The following is a 14,956-nucleotide window of genomic DNA, read 5'->3' as shown; positions in this document are numbered from 1 at the left end:
GCAAGTGCAGTGAGCCCGGGAGGGGTGGCGGTACGCGTCCTCCGACCTTTTCATACCCCCACTATCCATGTCGGCGTGGAGTTGAATTTATATAGTGTGGCGAGCGCAGCGAGCCATCGAGCCCGAAGCGTGGCGAGCGCAGCGAGCCCCGCGAGGGGATGCGGACTACTTTACATGTATTCCGCGTCCGCTCGCCACACTTCGGGCTCGCCACACTATATTAATTATATAATGGATAGTGGGGGTATGAAAAGGTCAGAGGACGCGTACCGCCACCCCTCGTGGGCTCGCTGCACTCGCCACGCTTCGGGTTGGCGTTGATAGTGCTGGTGGCGTTAACAATGGTTATTGGGGCTATAAAATCAACTCTACGTCGACGTGGATAGTGGGGGTATGAAAAAGTCGGAGGACACATAGCGCTCGCCACACTTCGGGTTGGCATCAATAGTGGGGTGGCGTTAACAATGGGGGGGGGGGGGCATTTCACCCATGAGAGGGGGTTAGCAATTAAAATTGGGGTTTTGGGGCCTTTTTACATTGATTCCAATGTAAAAATCTCGTAGATTGCGTCGATTGCATCATCTCATGCATCTTATGCCGCACAAACACATAAGATGCATGAGATGCTTGTGATATCAGCCCCACACATACAATCTAGATCGTGCTAGGAAAGCAGTACCCAAACAACAATAAAAAATAAGCTTGTATATCAATCTACATTTGGCAAAAACTACAATGACATTTGTAATCTCTCATAAGCTTAAGCCAAGATTTTCAGCACATTTTTTTTATACTGAAAAAGCCCCCCATAGCTTATATTCAAGTGAGGGTCACATTGGGGGAACACAGGGAGAAGGAAGGATGGAGCTGCCACTGCCAGAAGTACAGGAACAGGCATGGGAGACATGGACCTGCTGCAGCTTGATTGCGGGGCAGGGGTCTGGGACATGGATCTTCGGCAGGCTGACTGACTACTGCTCTCTGGCTGACTGTGCTCCGTGTGGGACTCCTCTCAGACTGCTGCAGATGTTGACATCCTCCTAAAAAACAGAAAAGAGGAGTAGTTGACTGCGCTGGTTTGCTAAAAGATGGAATTAATATAACCAGTAAATTACATAAACATAAAGGTCAGGTGTGTGCAAAAAAATGTATAAACAATTTATTAATTCACATAAGAAAAAGAATAATTTAAAACAAACAATAAAATTGGATAAAAAAATGACACTGATATATATAGTCACCCTCAGATGGTATAGGACAGTTCGGTCCGATATGACGGTCTTTGCTTTTCAGAAATTGTACGATTGGATGAGTGTGTCCACACCAGGAGATATTGCAATTTTTCACTGGAAATAGTGACAAAGTGAGGGGCCAGTTCACTTTGTAGTAAATATTTTTGTAATCCAAGTGGATGGTACCAAGATGGTAAGTGTGGTACTTGAAGGAACACTGGACCTCTATGGACCCAACCGGGCTTGTTTAAGGGGGTGGCGTGCCTCCAGATGAACCGAAGCCTCGGACGGGGGTATGGGTATCCCAAATGTTCCACTCACTGTGAATTGACGGAAAGAAGATGTTCCAGGAGTGTTATCTCCCAAAACGAAAGTGTGGAGTCCAAACCATAAGACCATGAGATTAAAATTGTTGAGGGGTTATCAGGTCATCCAGGGGTGCACCCCTGGATGACCTGATAACCCCTCAACAATTTTAATCTCATGGTCTTATGGTTTGGACTCCACACTTTCGTTTTGGGAGATAACACTCCTGGAACATCTTCTCTCCGTCAATTCACAGTGAGTGGAACATTTGGGATACCCATACCCCCGTCCGAGGCTTCGGTTCATCTGGAGGCACGCCACCCCCTTAAACAAGCCCGGTTGGGTCCATAGAGGTCCAGTGTTCCTTCAAGTACCACACTTACCATCTTGGTACCATCCACTTGGATTACAAAAATATTTACTACAAAGTGAACTGGCCCCTCACTTTGTCACTATTTCCAGTGAAAAATTGCAATATCTCCTGGTGTGGACACACTCATCCAATCGTACAATTTCTGAAAAGCAAAGACCGTCATATCGGACCGAACTGTCCTATACCATCTGAGGGTGACTATATATATCAGTGTCATTTTTTTATCCAATTTTATTGTTTGTTTTAAATTATTCTTTTTCTTATGTGAATTAATAAATTGTTTATACATTTTTTAGCACACACCTGACCTTTATGTTTATGTAATTTACTGGTTATATTAATTCCATCTTTTAGCAAACCAGCGCAGTCAACTACTCCTCTTTTCTGTTTTTTACTGTATTGGGGCTGACTCCCCCTTTTCCAGACTGCTGCTACACTTAGCCAATCAACTCATACACAGCGCCTTTTTGTGGGTATTCGTTCCCCCTCCTTTTTTCTGTTGACATCCTCCTGCCTGAGCCCCGTGTAAAGGCCCCCATACATTAGGCCGACTTGTCCTTAGGCAGCTCCCCGGGAGGCTCACATACAATTTGTCACTTGATGTGCCAAATTTACATGTGATAAATCGCTTGCGATTTACCACATGTAATGGGGAGCTGCGGGCGGTGAGGAGCAGGGGCAGGCGGTGAGGGGCAGGGGGGGCGCCGGTGATCCTGGGGCTGGGGCGCAGGTAGCCGTGTAAGAAGCCACTGCCATCAGCCGGCCCGGCTCCCTGGTACTCTGCGCTGCCCCCACTGCTCCCGCTGATGGCAGCTTCTTCTCCTCCTCTGCCAGGCTCCCTGCGCCGCTCCCCTGATCCCTCCGCTTGGCTCTGGTAGGTCACCCCGCCAGCTGCAGTCCCTGCACGGCTCCGGGCAGCACATAATATTTAGAAAACGGGGCCGCGCATCGGGTCGGAGGGCATGTCTCCATATGCGATTTGGGCCGATTTTAAGGCCCGATTCATCCGAATCAGGCAAAATCGTGCCCAAATCGCATAGTGTATGGGGGCCTTAAGTACTCTGGGGAGAGCAGTAACTCACCCAAGCTGTGATGCTTCCTCTGGGCTGCCTGAGCAGACACCTGTTCAACCTTGTTATCAGTTTTCTAACTGTATAAATTAACATTTGCCCACCTTACATTGCACAGTGAATAACTGGATCCTGTGACTTTGCTCCATTTGTGTGGTACTCCCGGAGAGTGAGTAGGGATAACACAATATACTTTAACCTGTACAGTCTGTGTTGATATACAAGAGGTATTGCTGCCCCCTTAAGCTGGATCCACCCCTGGTCCCACTTACATAGCTGCTGCATTTCCCACCCTAGGCTAATAGTCCATAAGTTTTCTCAGTTTTTGGGAGTAAAATTAGGTGCCTTGGCTTATATTCAAGATGGCTTATACTCGAGTATATACGGTAATTTAGAAGATGGCGACAGCCAACTATGGGGGCTTGACATATTTTTCAACACTACGCAATTTTCAACTTGTTAGGAGAAATGTCCCACCAAAACAGAGACCATTAAAGACGACCTTTAAAATTTTGACCTAGTGACGTATACTCCTTAAGGGTGGGATATACTAACGGGAAAATGCGGTAAAACCCCTGTTTTACCGCATTTTCCTATGTACTAAAACCCCGCGGCCACGTCACCGCATTGTAGGGTATCACCACCTTTGGGTGGCGATACCCTATAGAAGCCTATGGGCTTCTTTTTGCCGCCCGACCCCCCTCTCCCCCTCCCTCTGGCTTACCTGGTCCTTCCAGCTGCAGGGGGAGGAGGAGACGCTGGGGACAGCCTGCTTAGCTGTCCCCGGCATGAGGGATGCAGGAGGGGGCAGGGACAGGGGCGGGCTGGGCCGGGGGGCAGAGTGCCATATGCCCCCCGGGCCGCTTACCCACCCACTGGCTGCGGGCCGTGCTGCGGCTGGATCAGCTTCTCCAGCCCTCCTGCACTGGCCGCGGCTTACAGAACACGGCCGCGGCTACAGGAAAATGGCCGCCGGCCCCCTGCACTGAGGACATGTTCTCAGTGCAGGAGGCCGGCGGCCATTTTCCTGTAGCCGCGGCCGTGTTCTGGAAGCCGCGGCCAGCGCAGGAGGGCTGGAGAACCTGATCCAGCCGCAGCACGGCCCGCAGCTAGCGAGTGGGTAAGCGCTCTCCCCCCAGCATATGTGTTTCAGTCACTGTGGGGGCATATCTGGCACTGTGTGGGGGCATATCTGGCACTGTGTGGGGGCATATCTGGCACTGTGTGGGGGCATATGTGTATCTGGCACTGTGGGGGGCATATCTGGCACTGTGGGGGCATATATGTATTTGGCACTGTGGGGGCATATGTGTATCTGGCACAGTGGGGCATATGTGTATTTGGCACTGTGGGGGCATATCTGGCACTGTGGGGGAATATGTGTCTCTGGCACTGTGGGGGCATATGTGTCTCTGGCACTGTGGGGGCATATGTGTCTCTGGCACTGTGGGGGCATATGTGTCTCTGGCACTGTGGGGGCATATGTGTCTCTGGCACTGTGGGGGCATATGTGTCTCTGGCACTCTGGGGGCATATCTGGCACTGTGGAGGAATATGCGTATTTGGCACTGTGGCAGAATATCTGGCACTGTGGCGGCATTTGTGTCTGGCACTGTGTGGGCATATGTGGCGGAATATCTTGCACTGTGGGGGCATATCTGGCACTGTGGACATCACATTGTGCGGTGTAATGGGCATCATGGTATGGGGCGTAATGGACAATACGGTGTGGGGAGCATTGGGTAATTGCCATCACAGTATGGGGTGTAATGGGCATCAAGGTGTGCAGCATAATGTGTAATTAGCATCACAGTGTGCGGTGTATTGAGTAATTAGCATCGCAGTGTTGGGCGTAATGTGTAACTGGCATCATGGTGTTCAGCATAATGTGTAATTGGCATTACGGCATGTGGCTTTATGTGTAATGGGTATTACAAGGTTCGCTAAAATGTGCAATCTGCAGGTACACAATACAATCATGGTACAGGCAACGCCCCTTATGATAGGCCACGCCCCTAATTTTTCGGCGCGCAAAAGCATTCCTTCCGACGGTGACTTGGCTGATTATGGGCCAGTGCTCTGGACTTGCCCCCTAGGCTAAAAGTTGCCAGCCAGCCCCTGGGCAGGGAGGTGACGGAGACCCCCCCGCACACCACATTCCAGGTATCGCGGGGGGGCCTCCGTCATCGCATTGCAAAGCCAGCCGCATATGTTAGTACATATGCGCTGGCATCGCGGCAGACAGGCGGCGATGTATATTAATACGTCCCTTCCTAAGTGAGGAGACTTTGGTCATATTTGTGTAATCCTGCAATTTTATTGAAGTTTTCAAAGACGTGATGAAATGTTGATTACACAAAAAAATATACAGGTAAGAATATGAAAACCTCTCTTACCTGTCATCACAAAAGCTAAAATTTCATGAATGCAATTTGCATGTATAAGATTATATATAGTATAAGATCACACGAGCCACCACTGATGCAAAACTTTCCAATGTAACATGACACTACAGCATTCTCTACCCAGCAGGAGACAAGCCAATGTTAAAATAGCTCATAAAACCATTCAGCAGACAAAGAGTTATTTTCCATGATACAGACATCAGTCATTTGCAGCACCTCTATTCTAGTAAGATAGTGATATACACACAACTGGAGAAAAGCAGAGTAAAGGTGTGTACACACGGGTGCAATTTCATGTGAAATCGCTGGGAATATGGTCGCTGAGCGATCATATTGCCAGTGATTTGGAGTGCAGCTGGCGATAAATCGCCAGCTGCGCGCTCCAGTGTGCACTGCCTAATGGTCGCTGGAGCATGCTCCTGCGACCAGCGGCTTTCCCCGGCGATCGCTGTGCCGGGAGGTCAGCGCCGGGGAGATCAGCGTTGATCTCCCCAGCCCCGTGCCGCTGCTCCCTCCATCAAAGTGACAGCAGCAGCGTCTGCTGCTGCTGCGCTCCCCCTCCGCCCTGTAGCAGTGTCTCCTTTTCATCGCTGATGAAAAGGAGACACTGAGCAATATGATTGCTGGGGATATATTGCTAGCAATATATCCCCAGCAATCATATTACCCCGTGTGTACACAGCATTAGGAGCGATATAATAATAATAATATTATTATTATTATTATTATTATTATTATTATTATGGTAAGCCCCCCCAAGGGTCAGAATGCAAAGTTATGCCTCCTCCATGAAGCCACATCTCTTTGCAAAGCACAGGCATGCATTCAACAAAGTGGATCCAGATGTCAAGCTGGTAAGGGACACCTCTGGGTGCCGGGAAAGTGGATATCTGGCATTTTCCACATCCACTTATGCTGCTTTCAGACCGCAAAATTGGCTTTGACCAGGTATTTTAAAACGTTTCTAAAAACAGGTCTGCCAGCTAAAACCCCTTTCACATTGTATGTCTTTAAACGGTATTTCAGTGCAGTTTTGTTCTTTCACAGCTCTGAACCCGTTTTAACCCATAGAAAACCGTATATGAAAAAAAAACGGGTCTGAAACGGGTAGGACCCTGCTTTATTACCATTTAGAAATACCAATTCAATAGAACCGGTAAATTCACTCTGCACCTTTCAGACTGCACAAAAAAAACGGCAAAATAATGGGTAAAAAGTGCGGTCTGAAATGGGCATTAATTTCTGCAGTGGTGATATTGTCTGGTGAATACGGGTTATCAATAACAAAATAAATAATAAACATGTGCTGTCACATTCTTTACAAAAAAAAAAAAGTCAAAATCCTCGTATAGTTCAAATGATCATTTGTGTTAAATAAATGTGAATCTCCCATGTAGTCAGATCATATATAACATAAAGCAGAGAAAAATACAAAACCTAATGCTGATAACCCAGGAAATGGGCCACTGGGAAAAAAAACTGTTCAGTGACCCAGAAATCGTACCCGGGTAATGACAAGGCGACTGTCACTGTGGAGGGGGAGATAATGGCCTCCCCAATTTGGTCTGGACCTTTGTGGGATTTTACCCCAACCATGCTACATACATGAAGGCTAAAATCTCTGGCTGCTCATCTCCCAAGTAATGCTGTGAAAGACAAACTCCCAGACGGAACCATGTTTTCTTGTTTGATTTATGTAACTGGGCGCTGCAATTTCTTGTAGTGCTGTTTAAAGAATAATAATAAAGTGAATCTTCGCGGTCACACTAATGGGCCATACACACCGGGCGATTACAGACCCATTCCTAAGCTATCTGTATACATTGCTTAGGAATGAAGCATGGATCGATCTGTGTGCATGACCTCTAGGGATGCTCGATCCCAAACATCGCCTGCAGTATAAATCTAGACATCGCCAGTGTTCTCTCAATTGAGAACAGTGGCTGTGACAAACCGCTCAGCACACATCACTGGTGCAGCGCTGTGTGCTGAGCCATCTGCATGATACTAGATTGTTCAGCATTAAGGCTCAAATTGCTCCAATTGTACAGGGCATTAGGAAAATGTGTGCTGGTTACAGTATGTCAGCAGAAGTAACTTTTTTCTACACAGACACCTCAACTGAAGCGTATTGAAAAAAATACTGGGGCACATACAGACAGCCATTGGGATTATTCCTGTTATACCAATGCCCGGGGAGATGGGGATCAGGGAAATACACATTAGAAACCATCGAATGATCTGAATCAGCGAGACTGGAATTAACATTCCATACTGTATTTCACAATTCCCTGACGGATCGATGATCTCTGATGTCCGTTGATTTGTATTTTCGATTGTCCAAACTTGAAATTGCCGTGTAGATGTATGGGCCTCTTAACGCTAGCTTTTTTTAAAGCAGGGAATATGCAATGCAAATAAATAACCATAAATGGGAAGGGGTTTTTTTTTTTTGTTTTTTTTTTTAATATGTTGTGACTACAGACACAATACTTTGACTACAAAATCCTATTGTAAGGGAATCCCTGGTAATATTTCACATTCTTTTTATTTGTGTTCCTTAATGCCCCTTTCAGATCGCACTTATTACCTGGTATTTTGCCATTTTTTTACTGTTTCAAAACGGTAATATGTGCAGTCTGAAAGGTCCAAAGTGAATTTACATTTTTAAAAAACGGTATTTCAAACCAGTCTGAAACGTTATTTAGAACCCAGGCAGCAGTGAGCACAAGCTGGTGCGCAGTGAATATTTAATGAGCTGATCCCCACCCCCTGCATATGGAGTAAGCAGTCCCTGCCCCCTGCATATGGAATGATTGGGACCAACTCATTATATATGCAGGGGGCGGGACCCGTTCATTAAATATTCACTGCACGGAGCAGGTCCCGGTCCTTATGCAGGGGGTGGGGACCCACTCATTACATTTTCACTGCGCTAGGTCCCGCTCATTAGATATGCACAGAGCCACAGTCAGCAGGGGGGGTGGGGGGGTGCACCAAACTCTTTCTATAAACTATTTCACCACAACTGATTTCTATGGGTGAAAGGGTTTAATGAGAAAGGTACAAAAAATGTAAACGGTAATATACCGTTTACAACATGCGATATGAAAGCGGTTTAACTTGCTTTGACCCATTTTAAATACCGGGTCTAAGCCGGTTTTGCGGTGTGAAAGCAGCATAAGTAAGCTGAACCAATGCAGTAAATCACACACCAAATATACAAGAAGGTGAATCAGATGGTCTACCTAGCATCAAGCTTCTACCCGACATTCGTTAATCGTAATATATTTCCCATTGTTAAACACTACTGACTGCTCAATTATCTTCATATAGTGTAGAAAGATTTTTTTCTTTAGGTTTAGTTCATTGGAAACTTTGAAAAATACAGAACTGATAAGGCATCTAAACTAGTGTCTTTTTTAATGTTTAAATTCCAGTGACATATCCAGCGCTAATGCTTACCTCCTTTTTTTTTTTTGTGCATGTCTCTGAAAAGTACTCTTGCATGTTTTAATTATGTGCAGTCTAAATTTGGTTTTATTAAATGTATTAATTTAGTAACAGTGTCTTATATAGCGCACACATATTGCGCAGCGCTTTACAGAGAATATTAGAACATTCACATCAGTTCCTGCATTAGTGGAGTTTATAATCTATATTCCCTACCACATGTACACGCACAGACAAACATTTTAGGGTTAATTTGTTGGGAGCCAATTAGCCTACCAGTATATTTTTGGGGGGATTGTGGGAGGAAACCCACCAAAGTATGGGGAGAATATACAAACACCGCACAGTCAGAGCCATGGTGGGAATCGAACCCATGACCTCAGTGCTGTGATGCAGTAATGCTAACCATTACACCATCCGTACTGCCCTGTATTAAAGCCATCATAGCCTCGTAACTTTGGATTGTAAATGTTAGCAAGCATAAAAACATGGCTGATAAAGGTTTCTAACATATAGCAATTTTCACAGTATGTTTCATTAAAATGTTAATGCAAAAAAAGAAAAATGTTTAAACTAGAAAAAAAAAAAAAAAAAAGTTTTTTGGGAGTTCTGTGTTCTTCCCAACCCTGATAATGGGCTACAGCCTTAAAATAGCAGACTCCCGTTGTATAAATAACATTGTACTATAGGTTATGGAGGTAAAACTCTAACTGACTTCTATTTGCGAGCGCTGTGACAAAGACAGGGTGGGCAGCTGACGTCCTGTATGTAATAGTCTCGCCTGGATACCCATGGGAACACCCATCAAATGCTGGGTGTTCCCATGGACGATCCCCGGTCCTGCCACTGTCCTCCCAGATACTTCCGAACAGGTCGGCAACTATGCAAGTCGCCGAAGCCATTCAACAAGGTGAGTGCTCATGCGCATAAAAGACCGTGCACAGTCCCACAAACATCGGGACGGTACCGAACTAGCAAACAAGGCAGAATGACCCCGTTAATTTCACTGAAGCTGACGTTATTAAACCCTGCCCATCAAACTATTTTAAGCCCCATCCCCAATTTGAACCCTTGCAATGAAGGGGTAAATAGTTAGTAGAGCTACTCAAAGGATTTACAGAGCAAAACTCTGATCATGATAATGTATGACAAAAGCAGGCTAGTTTGGGGGCAGGTTGACCACCATGCCGGTACAAAACTAATGATTTGGGGCCATGCTGCTCTGCAACTGCATAACTTGTGGCTGGGTTAAGAATTATTCCTTGCTACCCCAATTATGCTATTTAAAAAAAAAAAAAATAATCAGAGCAGCTGGACATCGAGAGTCATAATTTGTCCTATAGATCTGAGGCTCAAATTATTTTGTGCACCAATATTTGGCAAAGTATTTAATTTATAGAATTAGTATACTGTTAAATAATTCTACATATTTAATTCAAATATTATACCAATAGATATTTGCTAAAGAAACAATTTGTATCATATTCCTGTATAGCATTAAATATTTCAAAATCTACAAACGGTTAAAAAAAACAACAAAACAAAAAAAATCTCAAGATCAATATAACAGGTACATCGAAGTGTGTCTAAATAAGATAATATACCCAAATATTGTCCTGAAGGTTGCCCATGAGCCACAGGTGTATGATGTTACTGTAAAGTAGTATTTGTAGCAATTATTGTTTTATCTGCTATGAAGAAACATTGTGGTTCTAAATTGTCCACATATTTTATATGATTGGCAGTCACTTTTAGCAGAAATTATTTGTATTGGTCCTGGCCCACCAACTGAGGCACCCACACAAGTGCCCCAAGGCACCCCAGGTAAGACAGCAACAAGAGGATTTTAGCTCACATCCTCAATGCACTAATAGCAAGGGACAGCTATTTTATTTAAACAAAAGTAACCATGATGAAATAGTCTATGAAGAATGAAAAACGTATAGTCTGCTACATCCTACAAAGAATTAAGGAGTGTCACAAGGAGAACTCGAATGCTTACAAATTACAGCAAGAAAAATACAGTATTTTAAAATAGTTCAAAATGTCACAGTGAACATCGCCATAATTAAAGCAAACAAAATTTCCCAAGCTGAACTGGTCATTGGTGACTAATGAGGAACGGTCTCCTTATGGACATTGTAAAGTTGATGTGCTGAAAGTACAATATTTGTCTCCCTATGTCCTTGGTCGATGTTCATATTCAATGAGCCACTTTCCTTACAGGACTCTACAGGTTAATGGGTACTTGTGGATTATCACGGCTCCCATCGCATGCCATATATAGTGGCATGCGATTGGATGCGATTTTTGCCGTTTTTCTTTTTACAAAATCGCATCGCATGTGATTTGATCGCATGCGTTTTTTAACAGAAAAGCATCCAAATGCATTGAAATTAGTATCAAACATGTTCAATGGCCCCCAAATGTCATTTTTGAGGCTGTACCACCCCCACTATCAACGCGAACCCGAAGCGTGGCGAGCGCAGCGGTACGCGTCCTACGACCTTTTCATACCCCCACTATCCACGTCGGCGTGGAGTTGAGAATAGAAAGAGTGGCGAGCGCAGCGAACCACCGAGCCCGGAGCGTGATGAGCACAGCGAGCTCCGCGAGGGGACGCGGACACCTGTGAAGCCCGCCAGGGGACGCTTATACCTGTGAAGGTATCCATGTCCACTCGCCACGCTTCGGGCTCGCTGCGCTCGCCACACTTTCTATTCTCAACTCCACGCCGACGTGGATAGTGGGGGTATGAAAAGGTCGTAGGGCGCGTACCGCTGCGCTCGCCACGCTTCGGGTTCGCGTTGATAGTGCGATGCGATTTTTTCATGTGCGATGGCCATCGTGGGAGCCGTGATACTCCACAAGTACCGGTTAATGCCTGGTTAAAGCACAAAACAAAATTGCAACAATGACATTGTATATGAAACTTGTTTGTAAAAAAAAATAAAAAGAAAAGAGAATTGTGGAACATCATTGGTTTCCACGGTTTTAAAGATCAATGTGAATACTTTTAGCAACTCACTTTATACAGAGAAATGTCCTAAGAAGCACAGGGTTAAAAAAAATTCCTTTTTTACCAATTCATTTTTGCTAAAACCATATTACCATAAACTGGAGCCTGCGACTCTGACAGTGGAGAATGTTAAACTGTACCCATCAGTGGAAGCTCATCAACATTTACACTTGATAAGTATTTTACAAAGCAATGCTACTAGATGAGTCAATATGTTGTGACAAGAATATCAGGACATACATGCACATGCCACCCGACACAGTAAACCTTTTCAATGTATGGGAACATGACATGTTATTGTTATCCCACCGTGCTACTACCACAGCCCTGGAAAGGTGCTCTAGTGCCCACACCATCACATCTACAGCAATGACAGGACAGGTGTACAGCACTATACTATGGATGTGGCAGGCTTTTGTATATAACAGTGATCCTGACCCATAAGAACAATCCAGTAAGCATGAGGTCAGATTATGGCTTTTATTAATCACTTGCATAGTGTGCACAAGACTCAGTCATCATTGGGGACGGCCGGGGTTACAGGTAACAGTACATCATGTCGGACAGCTTATTTTACAAATAAAAGCCAGATTGAAGGTAGGAGATCCGTGCAATGCTGCCTTACCCCCCGCATCTGCTGGCAGTGATTGGGAGCAGCTCAGTACCAGCAACTACTACTGCAACCACCACCACCACCACCAGCTGCTGCTGCTACTACTACTACTACTACCACTGCCAATACTACTGCACGGTGGCGACGAGCATAGACGGCCTCTATTCCCGCTTCCCGGGGATCACACTTACCCTAATGATGAAAAACCGATGCCCCTGCACTACACGAGAAAGATGGCGCCTCTCCCCCTTCTGGCCACGCCTCCTTCTCCTGTACCTGGCAGCCAATCACAGCAACTGCGTACGGGGTCGTGAATATCTAATAACAAGGGCCTTTCAATTTGGCCGGGGCTGGGATGAACGGGCGGGAAGGGAAACGAACGGGAGCGACCAACCATAACCTGGGAGTGGACAGGCCGGGATACGATGATGATGATGCTGCTACTGCGTGATACGGGCAGTGTAGTAGGCGGCGGCAGTGTAGCCAATCAGCAGGCAGCTCGGGGAGCCCACTGGCTCACGTGACCAGAACAATGCTCAGCAGCAGCTGCCAGCCCCAGCCTGCCGCAGCCCTCGCTCGCTGTGAGATGCTGGCGGCTGTAAAATCAGGCGGCTACAGTCACTACACACTGTACACAGTAGTACATAGGTGCGTGTGGCAGGGCTAACAGGACGGAGCTGATCATGTGTACAGAGAGCTCACATTAATCCAATGCAAACAACATATAGGACAAAACGAAGCTATAGTATCATATAATTGTTATTTTGTACGTTGCAAAGATGTTTATTCATTAGCATCTCTACAGATAAAGGTCCATAATCTCGTTTACTGAATGGTTATGGTGTGCAGAGACTATGGAACAGATGGTACTGGTAGGATTAGCAATCAGCAGCCAAAGTGTAAACACATAACCAAAATATTTACATAATGGACTTCAATGATTGAACTGTTTTTATTGCTTTCAAATGATAGTACCTTAAGGTGCCCAGGGGTGGATTTAGGGATGAGGGCGCCCCTAGGCACAACAATAATGTTTACTAAGTAGGACAGTTTATAGGGGCAGTATCTGCATGTCCTATCCATTTACACTCTATTTAAGATGGAATATAGTACAGTACAGTGGATATTTTGCAGTTATTGGTACATTTTGGGCTAACAGTACTATAACAGGCATCCAAGTGCCGCCCCCAAACATTTGCCGCCCCTAGGCACGTGCCTCACGTGCCTAATGGGAAATTCGGCTCTGAAGGTGCCCATACATATTACAATTATTTTATACAATATTGGGTACTCTTTACCTAGAACGGCGCCCGTCGCGGGCATCGCGGGTACATTTATGTGCGGCCGCGACGCGACCGACGCGATGCCCGCGATTTCCCATTGAAACCCATGTTAAACATGGAAATCGTGTCGGTCGCGTCGCGGCCGCACATAAATGTACCCGCGATGCCCGCGACGCGATGCTCCCGATTTCCCATAGGAATCAATGTTAAAAGGCGCGATGGACCCGATTTTACTGTTAAATGGCTCAATCCACCCGATTTGGCCATAGGAATCAATGTTAAATGGGCCACAGAGCCCATTAACCCTTAAATGCCCCCCCAAATTTTTAACGCCACCCCACGATCCACGCCAACCCGAAGCGTGGCGAGCGCAGCGAGCCCGCGAGGGGCGGCGGTACGCGTCCTCCGACCTTTTCATGCCCTACTATCCACTAGGGCGTGGTGTGAGAATATAATAGTGTGGCGAGCGCAGCGAGCCACCGAGCCCGAAGCGTGGCGAGCGCAGCGAGCCCCGCGAGGGGACGCGGATACCTTCACAGTTATGCGCGTCCCCTCGCGGGCTTCACAGGTGTCCGTGGCGACGCGGACACCTGTGAAGCCCGCGAGGGGACGCGTCTACCTGTGAAGGTATCCGCGTCCCCTCGCGGGGCTCGCTGCGCTCGCCACGCTTCGGGCTCGGTGGCTCGCTGCGCTCGCCACACTATTATATTCTCACACCACGCCCTAGTGGATAGTAGGGCATGAAAAGGTCGGAGGACGCGTACCGCCGCCCCTCGCGGGCTCGCTGCGCTCGCCACGCTTCGGGTTGGCGTGGATCGTGGGGTGGCGTTAAAAATTTGGGGGGGCATTTAAGGGTTAATTTGGCCTATTTGGCCCCAAATCGGGTCCATTGAGGCATTTAATAGTAAAATCGCGGTCAATCTGCCGTTTTAACATTGTTCCCTATGGGAAAATCGCGGTGATCGCGGGCATCGCGGCCATCCCGATTTACCCGCGATGCCCGCGATCACCGCGATTTTTACCCCCGACGCCCGCGATTTCAATCGCGGGCGCCGTTCTAGGTAAAGAGTACCCAATATTGTATACAATATCGCATCTCAGTTTTGCGATGAGAGGAGATCTAGTACAAAGAGTATGTGCTGCACATACTTTTTGTACTAGATCTCATCTTATCGCAAAACCAAGATGCGATATTGTATACA

At 46.3% G+C, this 14,956-nt stretch overlaps 1 protein-coding gene across 1 annotated transcript in view; it reads right to left on the bottom strand.

Moving 5' to 3' along the window:
- The window catches only part of HNRNPR (heterogeneous nuclear ribonucleoprotein R), a 51,586-nt gene extending 38,647 nt beyond the window's left edge, over nt 1–12,939 (bottom strand). The window contains exon 1 of the mRNA XM_083173473.1: nt 12,663–12,939. The gene's annotated coding sequence lies outside the window, so the exon portion shown is untranslated. The remainder of the gene's footprint in view (nt 1–12,662) is intronic.
- Between the last annotated feature and the right edge of the window lie 2,017 nt (nt 12,940–14,956).

The sequence above is a fragment of the Crinia signifera genome, chromosome 2 (assembly GCF_055691185.1).
Source record: "Crinia signifera chromosome 2, ASM5569118v1, whole genome shotgun sequence".
Taxonomy (NCBI): domain Eukaryota; kingdom Metazoa; phylum Chordata; class Amphibia; order Anura; family Myobatrachidae; genus Crinia; species Crinia signifera.
This window is presented reverse-complemented; position numbering and strand designations above follow the sequence as displayed.